The following is a 13,321-nucleotide window of genomic DNA, read 5'->3' as shown; positions in this document are numbered from 1 at the left end:
GGGGCACAAGGTGTCCCCTTCTAAGCTGCAATTCTGTGTCCAGCGAGTTATTTACCTTGGTCACTCACTGTCCAAGGAGGGAAGGCAGCTTACACCAGATCGTATCCAGCTAATTGCAAATATGCCAATACCCAAGACACAAAAGGAGGTGCGGGCTTTCATAGGCCTCACTTCATATTGTAGGCAGTGGATCCCTCAGTATGCATTTCTAGCAAAACCACTCATTCAATTAACAACACAGGAGGCAGCCACATCGACTGTCCTCCCTTGGACTCAGGAACACACACTAGCTTTTGAAAGCTTAAAGAAAGCTCTATGCCAAGCACCTGTTTTAGCAACACCATGTTACAGAAAACATTTTACACTCTTTGTTACAGAACGAGAAGGTACTGCCTTATCAGTACTCACACAGGAACAAGCAGGATCACACAAACCGTGTGCTTATTTTTCTAGTACATTAGATCCCGTAGCTCAGGCTTTGCCTGCGTGCCTGAAATCAGTGGCAGCGACAGCCTTAGCAATCAGACAAAGCGATGCCATAGTGTTAGGACATCCATTGACAGTACAAGTACCACATGCAGTAGAGGTTCTTGTGAATCGAACGCAAACACAACACTTGACTATAGCGCGACTTACAGGTTACGAATTAACATTGTTTCAGCCACATATAGAAATCAGACGTTGTAACACATTGAATCCTGCCACACTTTTACCCGTAATTGGAACAGACCCACTAGCTCATGACTGTATTGAAGTTATTACAATAACGACGAAACCCAGACAAGATTTGACAGATGTCCCATTGTCAGATCCAGACCTGACGTTGTATGTAGATGGTTCATGTATGAGAACAGGTACAGGAGAGTTAGTGGCCGCTTATGCAGTCACAACAGACACTGAAATTATTGAAACCAAGTGTATAAATACCTTGTCCGCTCAAGCAGCAGAGCTCGTCGCCCTGACACAGGCCTGTATTCAAGCCACAAATAAAAGAGTCAACATATACACTGATTCACGTTATGCATTCGGAGTTGTACATGACTTCGGCGTGCTGTGGCGAGAGAGAGGTTATTTAACTTCTCATGGTGCCCACATTCAGCACGGACCCCTCATTCATGCCTTATTAGATGCAATACATCTACCCATTGCAATATCGATTATGAAATGCAAAGCTCATACGAAAATTACTGATGTCATTTCTCAAGGCAATGATCTAGCTGACAGAACAGCTAAACAGACTGCTCAAACTCAAACATCCGACATGACAAAGACAATAGTCCAGACACCAACACATTGCATGATGGTTAAGGATCCCGCTCTTGATGTAATTGACATACAGACACATGCTACTCCAGACGAAATAAGGAAATGGACTGAATTAGGAGGGATCCAAACGGATCAAGGATGGATGACGAAGGAAAAATCTGTGTGGTTCCTTCCTGATTCAATGGTCCAAGTCATTATTAACACTGTCCATAGTCCAGCGCATCTAGGAGAGAAAGCTATGCTAGACAGCATTCAACACATTTGGTTCAACAAACATTTACGAGCAGCAGCGAAACAAAAAGTTTGTACCTGTATGATCTGTTGTCAGTTCAACCCAGGAAAAAGCATCCCCGTAGAGCAGGGTGGATTTCAGCCTCCTGATCACCCTTTTGAAATCCTCCAGATGGATTATATCCAGATGGAACGATGTCGAGGATTCAAATATGTTCTCGTAGTTGTCTGTGCTCTTTCCCGTTGGACAGAGGCATACCCGGTTTCAGATTACACTGCCCCGACTACTGCCAAACAGTTAGTTCGAGAATTCTTCCCACGGTACGGTTTACCACGTGCTGTCTACTCAGATAACGGCCAGCCGTTCTCATCCGAACTAATGAAACACGTTTCACTTCTGCTAGGATATCAGTGGAAGTTTCATTGTGTCCGACACCCCGAGGCAGCAGGTCTCGTGGAACGACATAATCAAACTTTGAAAATCAGATTGTCCAAAATATGTAGGGAGAAAGGTGTCGACTGGGTAGTAGCATTACCAGTTGCACTCTTTTACATGAGAATGGTAGCACACTCTCGAACAGGGCTATCCCCGTATGAGGTGATCTTTGGCAGACCACCAAATATGTGGGGGACGCCTATACCACGTAAAATAACTGATATTGACTGTAATATGCTGACAGATTATTTGGCTTCCTTGATGTCTGCACTACAATCTTGTCGTTCACAGGTAGCTGCAGCTTTTCCTGACAACACTGAAGTGAAACCCCATGACGTAATTCCAGGGGATCTCGTTTTAGTGAGGAACTTTGATCGAAAGACTCAGCTGGATCCTAGGTGGAGGTCGCCACAATTGGTCTTGCTCACCACAAGGACAGCCGTGAAGATCGAAGGCAGAAAAGGCTGGGTACATTCAAGTCATATCAAGAAATTTTATGGACTACCATCGGATATAAAGACTACACCTCGTGTGTCTTCACCCATTGACTCAAAACTTCCTTTGGTTGACTCAAGTAGTCACGAACATTATAAACTAAAACTCAGATCTAATCAGTCGGGAAATTTGATTGTTTAAGTCCTCTCCAAGGTGAAGCGGTTGAATTTGTCTCCGACATGTATCCCTTAGATCTGAATAGAGAAAAAACCCGAAAAATGTTGAAACGATATGCATATTGTAAATCACTGCGTAGTCATTGCATAGTGACGTTATTAATTTTGTTTTTCTTAAGTCTTTTAATAATTATTGCAAGTATATTGTTGCACATATATTATCCTATTTCTAGACATGTTTATAATATTACTGCTGAACATTCTTTTAGTGAATTACCTCCGCATGAATTGTCATACAGATTTGCACTGCGCAATAACACTTTTTTTAGTATGTTACATCATTTCCATCAGGTTAGCAATGCTACAAATTGTTGGATATGTGGCCGACTCCCTCCCTATCAGAACTATAAAGGAATTCTACCTCTTTTTCCATACCCGTTCACACACAACGGCTCCTGTGGAGCATGGTTTAGCTTAATTAATTCCTTAGATTCAAATTCTGCAGTTTATCAAGACAACTGGGTATGGGGAAATCTGAACTTAGTTTTACTTAAAGTCTGCCACCCCAACAAGGAGGGACTTCCCAAAAGAACAGGAACTGATCTAGAAAATGAAGTATATGGATTAGGTAACTTTACGCTTAATCTTATGATCCTAAATATCGAATCCAAAGCTACTCCAAGTTTGCCCGCCATGCCAGTATTTCCAGTAAAAGGTGAATTATGTGTAAGAAAGAATGGTTCCATACATATGGGCCATAGTAGATGCACCACTGTAATAGAATTTAGTGATCAAGGCAAGTCGACATTTAGAGCTTCCCGCCATTCCTATTTTATATGTGGTCAGACGGCATATGTACGCTTGCCTCTAGATTGGGATGGTACCTGCTACATTGGATTCCTTTTGCCACCTGTTTTTCTAGCTCCTCCTGATTATCACAGAAATACTCATTTAGTACACAATAGAGAAAGGAGAGATCTCCCAATAGTCGATTACAGTGAAACAGCATGGGAAAAATACACAGATTTCAATAAAGGTCTCTTTCCCTATATAGGTACCGTTACTAATAGTAAGCTGATACGTAGATTAACTAGAACCCTTGAAGCAGTAATGAACGAAACTATTTCCGCCTTAGGCAATTTAACAGAAGAACAGTCTGCTATGCGGATTGTTGTGCTTCAAAATCGTCTTGTCCTTGACGTCATCCTGGCCGATAGGGGCGGAGCTTGTAGGGTCATCGGATCAAGTTGCTGCGTATTCATACCAGAAAATTCGCCATCTGTATATAAAGCCATAACCCGCCTTCATAAGATTGTAAGCCAGATACACCAGAATCCAGGCACCTGGACTTGGTCCGGTTGGTTTTGGAGCGTGTTATCAGCCTGGGGATGGAGAGTTCTATCCTTCCTAGGTATTGGCCTTCTCATACTATTCAGTTGCTGCTTATGCCTGCAATGTGGACCAGCGATTTGTGGTCTGTGTGCCACATCGTGCATTCCACATCAAGATTTTCATTCAAAATCCCGGAAGAAGAAAGAAGAACAAATGATGCTATATGAACAGATCAATGGATTGATGAAGATTGATATCTCTTGACGGGCAAGTAGGGGACAAGGAGGGAATGTGGAAATATGGATTTTTCTGGTCAGTTATGTCCCCTATCTTGGACCCCAACGGTTCTATGTGCATGTTACAAGTACATGTATGTTCCCTCCAGTTCCAGTTATGAAGACGCAAATACATGTGCGTCCACCGTTAACATGTCCTCTTTCAGATCCGCCATGAATGGGCCGGATATTCCATTCCTAAGTACGAAAGGCCACCGGCTTTATATGGTTCACTTATGCTATTTTTCAGTCCAGGCAAGTAGGCCCTGATTCTGTCATCAAGCTTTTCTTGCTTTCTGTCTCTGAAGCTCCAGTCCGAGCCTGCATCTGTGACCATGAACTTTGTCTCATCCTCTGCGCGGCTCACGATGCCTGACATCAGCTTGCTGCCTGCCAAGAACTGTATTTCACCTTCGAAATTATCTGCTCCGATCCCTGCCCAATGCATTCCTGTCTAGTAGCTTAAGTAAACATTCTGCCAGCTACCGAGCAAAGGCCCGGCTTCTCTGTCTTTATACAAGTAATTCATAGTCCTGTTACTATGGAAGATTCCTGCCCTCGCATCTAGTGTAGACACTTAGACGCTTGTACACGCACTAACAGTCAGTATAGTCAGTATAGAATAAGATTCTACTCCAAGAAGGCCTCTCTTTTGGATAACATAGTTCTTTAAACATAGGATGTTAGATATGATTTGGGATTAGGTTGACTTGACCCTCCAGACATCTGTCGCCACATGTAGAGCTAAATGTCAAGTCCCCTCCACCCCCTAGCTGCACGTCAATCACACGTCATGCTGCTGCGTGCGCATTTCTGCCAAGTATTTCTGCTGACATTGCGAAATTATTTCATAGATCCACCCATATGTGACATCACAACCAATGACGTTTTCTTGTTACTCCCAATTACGCCTCCTTCAGCTACGCATGTGAAATGTTATCTTTACTATCAATTGTTACGCCTCTTGCCTTTGCCTCACTGTAATGCCTATTGTATAAAAGTAATTAATTATCAATAATGTATGTACTTCACTTCCTGAACCTCCGTGGTGATGGAACTTGGAGGCCACGATTTTGAAATCGTCCATTAGAATAAAGCCCATTCCGAACCTCTAATACCACGGATTCTGCCTCTTATTTACTGAGCTATTTTTATTATGTTCTGTATCAAATTAAGTCCCGGTAATTAAATTATTTACCACAGAATGTACAACATTGTTCTGCATTCTGTCCATCAATTGTTCTTTTTGCAATCCAGTTTCAGAGCCAGCTTCAACATGGAATCATATACCCAAAAAAGAAGGAATGATGTTCTTCAAATTACTGAAACTGCTGGCCTCTGCTTGCTTGACATATTACACCTATTAGCTGCTTTTGACATGACTTACCACGGCAAGTTGCATCAAATCGGGGGCGTGCTCTAACCGCACTGCGAGATGGCCACTTGTTCAGCGTGCTCCACTGGCCGATTCACCTTCCTCAAACCTACCATCTGGAATGCCATTGCTGTGCCAAAATAGCCTCTGTGCAATGCTATGAGGTGGTGAAACAAATGCCCTGTATCCCACGGCTGTAACCTGCAAATCGATTGACTTTGAAGTGTCTGGTGGAGGAGTCCTACCCACCACGCTGCAAGCCCCGTACCTGAAGGGCGGAGCGGACAGAGTTCTCCGACGTCATCCATGTAGGTGTCTGACTGTGGTATCCTTGTGCCGGATTCGAGGGGAGGTGGCACCTGGAGGGTCCATCTTGCCGAAAATCTACTGCCTCAGATGGACAGCGGCCGGGCCTCCGGGAGACGGGAGAGCTGAGCAGCCATTTTGAAACCAGGCGCAGCCAGGTCTGTGTGGGCGGGGGGCGCCGTGGTGGCTCTGGCCCGGAGGAACTGACCTCTGCTGTTGCCTTCCCCCGGCGAGCTGCCGGGCTGGTGTCGAGACACACCCTGAGTGTGTTGCCGGTGCATCCTCGCGGTGCTGCCCTCGGCGGGGAGTGCGCGGTGACTGGAGATCTGTGCTCGCCGCGGTACTCCCTCGGAGGAGAGTGGACCCGGGGACTGTGGGGGCCTCGCTGGGGCAGATGCTGTCGGGGTATGGCTGGACCTTATAACACACACAGCAGTGCCCTGAGTATGCCAGTGGGGCCCTGAGGTCCGCGTACACCTGTCAGACTGTAAGTACACCTGCTACGAACGCTACACCTGTCGGCTGTTGGGCAGTTAAGGTGTAGATCGGTACATTGAGGCCTCATTCTTGTGCAGAGTCGCTTTGGTCTAGCCACAATAGGGTCTGGAAGGCTGGTACTCACGGCACGTAACCATCTGGAACTGCAACACATAGTTTCATCATAGGTGTTGTTTGTACACATCACTTGACGCTATGGGTAAACAGGATGCAAAACAGTCAAAGCTCACATTTGAAAATTAAAAGGCACACAAGGTTAACGGACGCTGAGGGAGAGGTAGATGCCGATCGCCAATCTACACCTCAATCAGAGGAACAAGGGGAGGACCTCCTCACGCTACTATTAGAAATTAGATCTAGCTTGAAAACAATAGACACCAAGCTAGATGTCCTCACCTCCCAACTTGATGCGGTTAAAAAACAAGTGGACACGCATGAGCTTAGGTTAGACGTGCTTGAGAATCGTATCTCCGAAAACCATGAGTTTCAACTGGAAACCAGAGAGCAATTGCTGCAGATGGACAAGGTTCTCAATCTGATTAGAGCAAAGATCGATGATTTAGAGGCCAGCTCTCCATGCAAAAACCTCCGTATAACCAGAATTTCCAAGACGACTGCTATTGTCAAAATAGAGACCTATGTTGATGAACTGTTATGCGATCTCTTTAGCCCTGGTTTGTATTCGGTGTTCGCGGTCGAGAGAGCACACTGCGCACTGGCCCTAAGCCACCAATTAGAGCAACGCCCAGGCCAATTTTAGCTAAGTTGTTAAACTATCAGGACCGCAACTTGATATTGAGGCAAGCAAGAGAGTGGGGATCCATCGACTACAAGGGAAACTCCTTTTCCTTTTACCCATATTTAACACCTGCGGTGCAGGTGGACCGAAGGGAGTTCCTATCTGAGAAGCGTATTCTGATGCAGGCTAAGATCCCCTACTCACTACTTTACCCTACAAAACTCAAGATAACACATGAAGGATCTGTCCATATGTTCACAGATGCAAAATCTGCGTTGAAGTTAGCCAAACATGTGGGAGGGAAGAAGAATGCAAACACTTCACCTGCTGGTCGCACCTCGAAAGCTGTATTAAGTGACAACAATTAACTTTTCTTTTTCCTTTCTCCTAATTGTTGAATCAGACTTGAACTCTTGTATGTCACTCATAAGCATATGTATGGAAACGGTCCAAAATATTGGTCGCAACAGTAGGGAAAGTGTTGGATAGCGGGAGGGTAACATTTACTATTCCCACTCCAGTGAGTGCAACAGTAGGGAAAGCGTTGGATAGCATAGGGGTAAAAATTACTATTCCCACTCCAGAGAGTGCAACAGTAGGGAAAGCGTTGGATAGCGGGAGGGTAACATTTACTATTCCCACTCCAGTGAGTGCAACAGTAGGGAAAGCGTTGGATAGCGTAGGGGTAAAAATTACTATTCCCACTCCAGAGAGTGCAACAGTAGGGAAAGCGTTGGATAGCGGGAGGGTAACATTTACTATTCCCACTCCAGTGAGTGCAACAGTAGGGAAAGCGTTGTATAGCATAGGGGTAAAAATTACTATTCCCACTCCAGAGAGTGCAACAGTAGGGAAAGCGTTGGATAGCGGGAGGGTAACATTTACTATTCCCACTCCAGTGAGTGCAACAGTAGGGAAAGCGTTGGATAGCGTAGGGGTAAACATTACTATTTCCACTCCAGAGAGTGCAACAGTAGGGAAAGCGTTGGATAGCGGGAGTGTCAAATTTACTATTCCCACTCCAGTGACTGCAACAGTAGGGAAAGCGTTGGATAGCGGTAGGGTAAAAATTACTATTCCCACTCCAGAGAGTGCAACAGTAGGGAAAGCATTGGATAGCGTAGGGGTAAAAATTACTATTCCCACTCCAGAGAGTGCAACAGTAGGGAAAGCGTTGGATAGGGGGAGGGTCAAATTTACTATTCCCACTCCAGTGACTGCAACAGTAGGGAAAGCGTTGGATAGCGGTAGGGTAAAAACTACTATTCCCACTCCAGAGAGTGCAACAGTAGGGAAAGCGTTGGATAGCGTAGGGGTAAAAATTACTATTCCCACTCCAGAGAGTGCAACAGTAGGGAAAGGGTTGGATAGCGGGAGGGTCAAATTTACTATTCCCACTCCAGTGAGTGCAACACTAGAGAAAGGGTTGGATAGCGGTAGGGTAAAAACTAATATTCCCACTCCAGAGAATGCAACAGTAGGGAAAGTGTTGGATAGCGGGAGGGTAAAAATTAATATTCCCACTCCAGAGAGTGCAATAATAGGGAAAGTATTGGATAGTGTAGGGGTAAAAATTACTATTCCCACTCAAGTAAGTGCAATAGTAGAGAAAATAATAAATGTTTTTTTTTTAAATTAATTAATTATTAATACAAAAACAAGTATTACAATTAATTACCAATCACACAAGAATTGATTATTTATAAATACCAATACATTTTTGTTTAATTAATTAACTATTAATAATTAATTAACAAACAATTGTTTTTCAATAACAAACATTAATAAAAGCAAATAATACCAATTAATAATTAATTTATAATATATTAATTAAGGATATACACAAATTATTTAAATAATTATTTTTTTCCAATTATATTACTTCTCACCATATTCCCCTATAAACACAATACCCGCTACAAATATTAATTGAATACAATTAACATAATTATCAATTAAACTATTAATACTAATTAATTACCAATTAATACTAATTATTTACCAATTAATAATTAATCAACAACCAATTAATTTGCAATACCAATTAATAATTAACTAATAACAATTAAATTACTTCGCACCCTATTCCCCTATAAACCCACAACCCGCTACAGAAGTAAAACGCAAAATTAAATTAAAGATATATTAATTAACAATATACACAAATAAATTAAATAATTATTTATTTACAATTATATTACTTACCACCATATTCCCCTATAAACACACTGCCCGCTACAAATATTAAATGAATACAATTAACATAATTATCAATTAAACAATTAATACAAATTAATTACCAATTAATACTAATTATTTACCAATTAATAATTCATCAACAACCAATTAATTTTCAATACCAATTAATAATTACTAATAACAATTAAATTACTTCCCACCCTATTCCCCTATAAACCCACAACCCGCTACAGAAGTAAAACGCAAAATTAAATTAAAAATAATTAATAATTCCTATAAATTATTATTTAATAATCTATAATTAAATTACTTCCCACCCTATTCCCCTATAAACCCACAACCCGCTACAGAAGTAAAACGCAAAATTAAATTAAAAATAATTAATAATTCCTATAAATTATTATTTAATGTACTATAATTAAATTACTTCCCACCCTACTCCCCTATAAACCCACAACCCGCTACGGAATTAAATTACAAAAAAATAAAAAAACATAAAATTCATTAATTTAAAAATATTCTAACATACATTCCAATATTAATACATACTTTTAACACATATACTAACACTTAAAACACTATAAAAATTCGATATTTTTAACAACTATATTATGACTGTCGATATTACTTACTTCTATATTATTGCAATCGATATTTCTTACCTGTTTTTCGATATTCTTCACCACTATATTTTTGCAAGTCGATATTCTGTCCATTCGATATTAAAAACTCGATATTCTGGCTACTCGATATTTTTTTTTCGATATTATGTCTAGTTACCGTCCTTCTCCACTAGCTGCTTCTTTCGTTTTCTTTTCATGCTTCTTTGCCCATCTAACTTCCAACTTCTCTATATCCTTCCACCTGCAAATGCATTTCATCAATTCCACAATATGAAAACGCATTCCTGTAATCCTCATGTTTTCTATGGATGGATCATCTAGTTCTATCCTGTAACTTCGGTGTAAATTTATGTTATTGATGAGATCTACCACACATTTTTGTGCTAATTCTATGAATCGATCATGTACCAAAGCTGTTCTTTGTGTAATCTCCTTACACTGGTAAATTAATTCTTTCTTCTGGTATTTATTTAAAATGTTCCAATTCCAAACATCCCCTTATCTTCTCTTCCAGTTCTGCCTTTTTTTTGGTATATCTAAATGTCTCTCATTTTCTGTCTCTGGTTTCTCTGGTGATTCTTCAACTTCAGTTGTCTTCTCTCCTATAGCTTCTTCAAGAAATGCTGGTATTTACCCTTCACTAGTAACATTTAAATCACTAGGAGTCATAGTGGTTGTAAAGACCAATGCCGCTCCTCCATCTACTAAAACCTGTGGTGTTTGTGGGGGCTTCCACAAAACTATCTGTGAATTTTGGGAAGTCAGAACAAATCAGTACTTAGCCACTGGCTGTATTTCTGACCTTACTTCAGGTTTGACAGGAGCACTCGCAACTACTTGAGATGCAATCTGGGTATTACTATTAACAACAGGTACTGGAGCTGTGGTAGGCATAGCAGCTTCTGCTATCCTTGCGGAGCCTACAGCAGGTAATCAAATCATAGCTGGTGGTAAAATCTGGAAGACTTGTAAGGACCGATCAACTGGTGTTAAACTTGGATTCACACAGGCAGTAGCCACTGTTTGACTGGTACTAGTACTCAGATTCCCTCGCTCAGCAAGTGTAGTATGCAATTGTGGGAGTCTGGAATTCAACATCTGTTCTAATAGTATAATCTAATATCTAGAATCAATATCTGGCTCATCCGCTTTTTTCTTGATTACAGATTTACTTTTTTCCTTATTAGCATCTTCTGAAATAAGTATTGGATATACCCTAGGGCCAGATGTATAGATATTGTGTATAGTGAGTACCGAGCTGTCAATATGCTCCTGGAATAATAATGGCCTTGATACGAAACTTCAATCCCTCGACAGTCTAGAATTTCTGAAAAAAAATAACATCATACTTCTCCAGGAAACCTGGTCTGTAACAAGCTCCCCTATTGAAGGCTATCTTGAATTTAGGTTACCAGCAATAAGAGTGCACAAGCATGGCCGGCCAGCAGGCGGTCTTTCGATCTACGTCGCCTGTAAATTATCCTTGAATATCAATGTGTTGGAATTTAATGAAGATTGGATCATTGGTATCAGAATCTGCAGTTCAAATCCGGCCAGACAACTTTTTTTGCTTAACATTTATGCTGCACCTCACTCCAGCGAGAAAAAGGCCAAATTTGACCGACTGATTGAAATTACGTCCAACCTGATAAGAGACCATGGTGCAGCCCCATGCTTAATCTCTGGAGATTTTAACACCAATCTACACTCAAGCACTCCAGAGGAATATAATGAAATACTCCCTGCTGCACCATCGTACCTAGTGCCCCCTCTCAAACCATCAGGCCTTAGGCCGAGCAAACTGGGTGAATATGCTGTTTTTCAACTTAACAGTTTGGGTTTCCCTGTATTGAATGGGAGATTTCCTATGGATTCTCCACCAGCCTGGACTCAAACTAATCGTCTCTCCTACTCATTCTTGATGCTCTCTTTAATAGAGAACTTTTATATTGCACCACCAGGCGTCAGTGATCATCGCCCTCAAATAATAGGACTATCCCTCAATGTTGTTCATCACTCGGCAATAGCTCACACTACAACTGGCATATGCAAAGAGAACCTTAAAAGATTTAAATGGACCGATCATCCAATCCCCGCAATAGTGGACAAATGCAGATCTCTCCTAGGAGAATGGAGCACAGCACAAATTGTCCCAATTAAAATAATGGGAGCTCCTTGTTTAACAACTACTGAGCCAATTTCCGCCTTCAGTACATAAATTTTCAAACCCTGAACAAACACCTATTACAGCTAAGATAAAAAAATTAAAGACCAAATGCAATTCTGCACTACGTCTCGCTAGGAAACGTCAGGGAGATGTTCATGCGTTCTCCATCTACAAGCAAGCTCAGAAAGCATTTAGTATATCCATTAACAGGGATAAACAAAAAGCGGCTGACCAGTTCTGGTTGAAATTAGTCCATGCCAGTAAAAACTCCAATCCTAAACCCTTTTGGTCATTGGTGAACAGGAGGACATTGGGCGTAACTGGTCAATGTAGTGCAAACATAAGTGAAGCTGAATGGGCCCTTTTTCTAACAGAGCACTCCCAAGATCACAACAAAGGAAGGGATCAATTGAACATCATTTCACCTTGGGAAACAACGAGAAATGGCACATTAACCACACATGATAAATCCAAAGCTTCTACTTTACTTATCAATACCGTGTAAACCAAGTTTCAGCAAGACTCTTTATTTTCAAAGTACAGGCTCTCCTATGAAGGCATGAGACAAAATATTACTCGCTGTATCAGCAACGCCCGGTCAGATGGGGCCCCAGGCCCTAACGGGCTCCCGCAGGCACTGTTTAAAGCCACCCCACGCATTGGTCCGAACATCTGGCCCCACTATTTTATGCATTGCCGACACACTTATGACCTACCACAATCGTGGAAAGGCGCAATAATTCACCCAATTTTTAAAGGAGGCAGTAGAGCCAATCCTAACTACAGGATGATAGCACTCCTAGATGTAGAATCCAAATATTTTGCCAGACTCCTGTTGGAAGATATGTCGTCCTAGGCGTTAAAAACTCAGCGGCTGACATTTAATCAGACTTGCTTTGTGGCCAAATCGGGTACCACTAGCAACCTATTGGTCCTATCCGTACTTTCGGAGAAAGCAGCATTCTCAAAAATCTCATTACACTGCTGCTTCGTCGACTTTAAAGCAGGCTTCGACCGGGTGCCTAGGGCCTAGGTGAACAAATTACAAAAATGGGGAATCCCGAGTGACCTGTTAAAATCAATAATCCAACTTCATTCAAACACCTGGATTCGTATCAAGCTGGGTGATGGGTCACACGTTTCAAGAAAAATACCGACTTTCTGTGGGGTCAAACAAGGGTCTGTGTTAGCTCCCCTTTTATTCAATCTTTTCATTTCTTATTTATTTCATCTATTGGACAAGGTCAACTCTCATCCCCTCCT

The sequence above is a fragment of the Triturus cristatus genome, chromosome 5_1 (genome assembly GCF_964204655.1).
Source record: "Triturus cristatus chromosome 5_1, aTriCri1.1, whole genome shotgun sequence".
Taxonomy (NCBI): Eukaryota; Metazoa; Chordata; class Amphibia; order Caudata; family Salamandridae; genus Triturus; species Triturus cristatus.
The sequence above is the reverse complement of the archived record's forward strand: the minus strand, read 5'-3'. Positions refer to the sequence as shown.